The sequence below is a fragment of the Galeopterus variegatus genome, unplaced genomic scaffold (assembly GCF_000696425.1).
Source record: "Galeopterus variegatus unplaced genomic scaffold, G_variegatus-3.0.2 Scaffold9262, whole genome shotgun sequence".
NCBI classification, from domain to species: Eukaryota; Metazoa; Chordata; class Mammalia; order Dermoptera; family Cynocephalidae; genus Galeopterus; species Galeopterus variegatus.
The window spans coordinates 49,595-55,873 of NW_007735373.1; positions in this window are offsets into that span (position 1 = coordinate 49,595).

Here is a 6,279-nt window from a genome sequence, read left to right on the forward strand (position 1 = left end):
ATTTAATTTAAATGATACTAATCTCCACAGCTATATGATTTTCCCAATTGTGTTCAAGAGCCTAGCTGCAGAAGTAAAAGAATTGGGTACAATTCTGTTGAGTTACAAAAGAGATGAGAAAGAAAATGGAAAAAGATGTGTGAGCGTGCAGATGATTAAAACTGTTAAGTGATATTTTAGTCTGTATTTATCTAGAGAGTAGGAATTTATGCTGGGTGTTAGAACACACGGGAGAAGAATAGGCGACTGTAGCCATGATGCAGTAATTCGGAATTTAAACTTTCAGAGTACGTACAGTTATAGGTGATAATAAATGTGTGTGTGGTCATGTAGAATGTGGTGGAATTGATCATGGAGTAAGGAAAGTGAGAATGCTGAGTGGCAAGTGGAGTAGAAAGGGTTATATGTTTTTAAATCATCCTCAAATATAATAATAATGCAATTGGAAATGTAAAATATAAGACATATCACAGTCTTCAATGAATATGGGTCTGAGATCTAGTTGTTTTTCGACCTCAAAGATAATAATGACAAGCTGGCTCATTAACTTATTTGGTTAGAGTGCAGCCTTATAATCCCAAGGTCATGGATTCAGATCCCCGTATCAGCCAGCTGCCAGAACAAACAAACAAAAAGATGATAATGAATAATGGTTTAAGTGGGTGGTACGAAAGTGTAATGAGATAAAAAATAAGAGTACAAGGAATGAGATGCATGAGTACTCCCAAATTACAGCAATTTAAGACAAAAACTTAATTAAGAAAATTATTATTATATTTTTAAATTTCTTATTCTCTTTTCATTTTGAGATGAGATAATGGCTTAGAATTTTGTGGGATGAAAATGAAGTTGTAGTTATGAGTTAAGTATTTTGGGGGGTCTATTTTATTGATCGGAAAATAAATTGGTATAATTATTTTTCACAATATAATCAAGTTTTTACTTGGGGTTTTTTTTTGCATTTCTATTGATATTTTATTTTATTTTTGTTAATTTATTTTTTGATTTGAAACATAATTGATAATATATATTTAGGGGTAGAGAATTGACTATCAGTACTAGTGTACAGTATGTGATGATTAAATCACTATTATTAGCATTTTCCTCATTACAAGTTATAATCACTCTTTGTGTCCCTTAGCCAATTCGCGGAATGATTCAACAAGAGATTCTAAATATATATTTAACCAACTCCCAGACACCCCAAATAGAAAGCAATTACAGCTAGAGTTAACCAGAGAGATAGACTCCAACACAATCATAATTGGGACTTTAATTTCCCACCTTAAGCAACAGAAAGAACATCCAGACAGATAATTAACTAAGAAACATCAGAATTAATCTTTATGTCAATTGGATCTTACAGACATTGATAGAACATTTCATCTAACAGCTTTAGAATGTACATTTCTTCTTAGCAGCACAAGGAACGTCTCTCGAATAAGCCATATATTAGGTCACAAAACACATCTCAATAAATATAAAAATAAATTGAAATGATATCAACTGTCTTGTCCAACCCCAATGGAATAAAACTAGAAATCAGCAACAAAAAGGACACTGTTTACTGTACAAATAAATAGAATCAAACAACATGTTCCTAAACAATGAATGGATAAAAGAAGAAATCAAAAAGTAAGTTTAAAAATTCCTCAAGAAAAATGATATTGAAAGCACAGCATAGGAGAACCTATGGGACACAGTGAAAGCAGTTCTAAGTGGGAAGATTATAGCAGTAAGCGCTTACATCAAAAAAGAAGAAAAATAACAAATAAACAACCTAACATTGTACCTCAAGGAACTAAATGAAGAAATCAAGAAAGTAATCCTATTTAGAATAGCCACCGAAAAAAAAAAAATGAAATACCAAGGAACAAATTCAACATAAGTGAACGATTGCTACAAAAAAGGTACACATAAATAGAAGGATATCCCTTATTCATGGGTTGGAAGAATTAACATCATGAAAATGTCCATATTAGCCAAAGCAATCTTAGTATTTGATGCAATCACTATCAATATACCAATTAATTCTTAACAGAGATTTGAACAGTGATCTTAAATTCATATGGAAGCACAAAATCCTCAGAAAACAAAAAAAAAAACAACAAAGTTGGAGTCATCACACTACATCACTTTGAAATATGTTATCATGCTATAGCAACCCAAACTACATGGTACTGGCGTAGAAACAGACAAATCAATCAATGGAACAGGATAGTCCAGAATTAAACTCACATGCTTACAGCCAACTGACTGTAGACAAAGGTGCCTAAAATTTGCACTGGGAAAAGGACAGACTGTTCAAGAAATGGTGCTGGGAATACTGTATATCCACACATGTAAGACTAAAACAAGACCCCTATCTATCCAAAAACACAAAAAATCAATTCAAAATGGATTCAAACTTGAATTTGTAACTTCTAGAAGAAAACATTGGAAAAATGCTACACAAAATGGAAGTGGGCAGAGTTTTTTTGAACAAGACTATAAATGCACAGGCAACTAAGGCAAAAATGCATGAATGGGACTACATCAAACTGAAAAGCTTCTGCAGAGCAAGGGACGCTATCGGTAAAATGGAGAGACAACCTCCAGAATGGGAGAAAGTGTTTGCAAATTTGATATAAGTCAAGGGCTAGCATCCAGGATAGATAAGGAACGCAAACAACACTACAGAAAAAACAAGCAAACAAAAATAACATACACACAAAAAATACCCAAACAATTCAATTAAAAAGCAGCAGGCTTTTCTCAAAGATGACATTCAAATAGCCCACAAGTACATCAAAAAATGCTGAAAATCACTAATCATCAAGGGAAATGCAAATTAAAACCACAGATGAGATGTCATCTCACTCCAGTTAGAATTACTATTATCAACAAGACAGAAAATAACAAATCCTGGCAAGGATGCAGAGAAAAGAAAACTCTTCTGCATTGTTGGTGGGAATGCAAATTGATAGTCATTGTAGAAAACAATATAGAGTTTTCTCAGAGAACTAAAAATAGGTCTACCTTATTACCCAGCTTATCACTACCGAGTACATACCGAAAGGAAATAAAATCAATATATTGAAAAGATACCTGCACTCCCATGTTCATTGCAACAGTATTCACAATAGCCAAGAGATGGAATCAACCTAAATTACCATCTATGGATGAAGGGATATTTTTTTTCACGTGGTATATTTATACAATGGAACACTATTTGATTAAAAAAAAAGGATATCCTATCATTTGCAGCAACATGGACAGAATTGGAACCCATCATGTTAAGTGACGTAAGTCAGGCACAGAAATACAAATACCGCATGATCTCACAAACAGTTACCAAATGCCTGCAGGTGAGGGAGCAGCACAGAGAATAAGTGGTGGACTAATGGGCTATTACTCTGAGTGAATCATTGTGTCATATATGTATGTATTGAAACAACACACTGTACCCCACAAATATATATAGGAAAACGTTAAAATGAAAAAAAAANTCTTAGTATTTGATGCAATCACTATCAATATACCAATTAATTCTTAACAGAGATTTGAACAATGTATCTTAAATTCATATGGAAGCACAAAATCCTCAGAAAACTAAAAAACCAACAAAGTTGGAGTCATCACACTACATCACTTTGAAATATGTTATCATGCTATAGCAACCCAAACTACATGGTACTGGCATAGAAACAGACAAATCAATCAATGGAATAGGATAGTCCAGAATTAAACTCACATGCTTACAGCCAACTGACTATAGACAAAGGTGCCTAAAATTTGCACTGGGAAAAGGACAGACTGTTCAAGAAATGGTGCTGGGAATACTGTATATCCACACATGTAAGACTAAAACAAGACCCCTATCTATCCAAAAACACAAAAAATCAATTCAAAATGGATTCAAACTTGAATTTGTAACTTCTAGAAGAAAACATTGGAAAAATGCTACACAAAATGGAAGTGGGCAGAGGTTTTTTGAACAAGACTATAAAGGCACAGGCAACTAAGGCAAAAATGCATGAATGGGACTACATCAAACTGAAAAGCTTCTGCAGAGCAAGGGACGCTATCGGTAAAATGGAGAGACAACCTCCAGAATGGGAGAAAGTGTTTGCAAATTTGATATAAGTCAAGGGCTAGCATCCAGGATAGATAAGGAACGCAAACAACACTACAGAAAAAACAAGCAAACAAAAATAACATACACACAAAAAATACCCAAACAATTCAATTAAAAAGCAGCAGGCATTTCTCAAAGATGACATTCAAATAGCCCACAAGCGATTGTCCCCCCTCCTGTGTGTGATGTGGGGTCAGATTCATACTGGGGGCATACCAACTGATTTTTGACAAAGCTGCCAAAAGCATATACTGAGAAAGGATAGCCTCTTTAATAAATGGTGCTGGGAAAACTGGATATCCACAAACAGAAGATTGAAACTAGATCCCTATCTCTCACCATACACAAAAATCAACTCAAAATATATTAAAGACCTAAATTTAAGAATTGGAACTATGAAATTACTAGAAGAAAACATAGGGGAAATGCTATACAAAGAGTGGGAAACACTTTTTTGAACAAGACTACAAACACACAGGCAATTAAAGTAAAAATAGACAAATGGGACTATACCATACTAAAATGCTTCTGCACAGCAAAGGACATAATCAGCAAAGTGAAGAGATAACCTACAGAATGGGAGAAAGTGTTTGCAAACTGCACATCAGACAAGGGACTAATATCCAGAATATACAAGGAACTCAAACAACTGAACAGCAAAAAAAATAAATAACCCAATTTAAAAAATGGGCAAAGGACCCGAACAAGCATATCTCAAAAGAAGACATACAAATGGCCAATAAGCACATGAAAAATGTTCAGAAATCTCTAATCATCAAGGAAATGCAAATTAAAACCACAATGAGATATCATCTCACCACAGTTAGAATGGCTATTATCAACAAAGCAGAAAATGACAAATGCTGGTGAGGATTCGGAGAAAAGGGAACTCTCTTACATTGTTGGTGGGAATGTAAATCGGTATAGCCATTGTGGAAACCAGTATGGAGTTTCCCTAGAGAACTAAAAACAGATCTACTTTACAACCTATCTATCCCACTACTGAGTATATACTCAAAGGAAATAAAATCAATATATTGAAAAGATACCTGCACTCCCATGTTCATTGCAACAGTATTCACAATAGCCAAGAGATGGAATCAACCTAAATTACCATCTATGGATGAAGGGATATTTTTTTTCACGTGGTATATTTATACAATGGAACACTATTTGATTAAAAAAAAAGGATATCCTATCATTTGCAGCAACATGGACAGAATTGGAACCCATCATGTTAAGTGACGTAAGTCAGGCACAGAAATACAAATACCGCATGATCTCACAAACAGTTACCAAATGCCTGCAGGTGAGGGAGCAGCACAGAGAATAAGTGGTGGACTAATGGGCTATTACTCTGAGTGAATCATTGTGTCATATATGTATGTATTGAAACAACACACTGTACCCCACAAATATATATAGGAAAACGTTAAAATGAAAAAAAAAGAAAGAAAGAAAACAAATTTTAAGGTGGTAGTATTTAGCCTAAACATACTAATAATTATTTTTTAAAATAATACTTTCAGAGATATAGATTGTCATACCAAATAAAATGCAAAATTTAGGGGTATTCATGTTTTAAACAAGACAGATGACATTACAAAATAAAACATTGCTAGGATAAAGTGAAAATATAGAAAGGTTATAACAAATAAGTATTAACTATAAGCAAGTTGCTGTAACATGAGTATTAAATGATACTTCAAGATGAGTAATATGAGTGCTAAAGAGGGACATTTAGCTATGACAAAAATGTCTAATCACTAAGAAGACAAAATGATTTTAAATCTAAAGGGATCTATTTCAAAATATATTCAATCCAAACTGATAAAATTAATAGGAGAAATATACAAAGCAATATTTCTTTCTGACATGTTGACATTCCTGTCTCAATTATTGATTTAACAAATAAACCAGAAAGGATGTTGCAGGTCTCAGCAGCACTAGACACCAACGTAGCCTAATGATCATTTGGAGAATGTGGTAGTAAGTGCAGAATATATTTTTGTTTCACTCACAAATGAGCATTCAACAAAATACACCATCTTCTGGACCACAGAGAAAGATTCAATAAAGTTCAAAGGACTTAAAACATGTGCTTATTTACTAAGTTATTTCCTCAGGTTGCAATAAAACATAAACATAAATCAACAACAAAA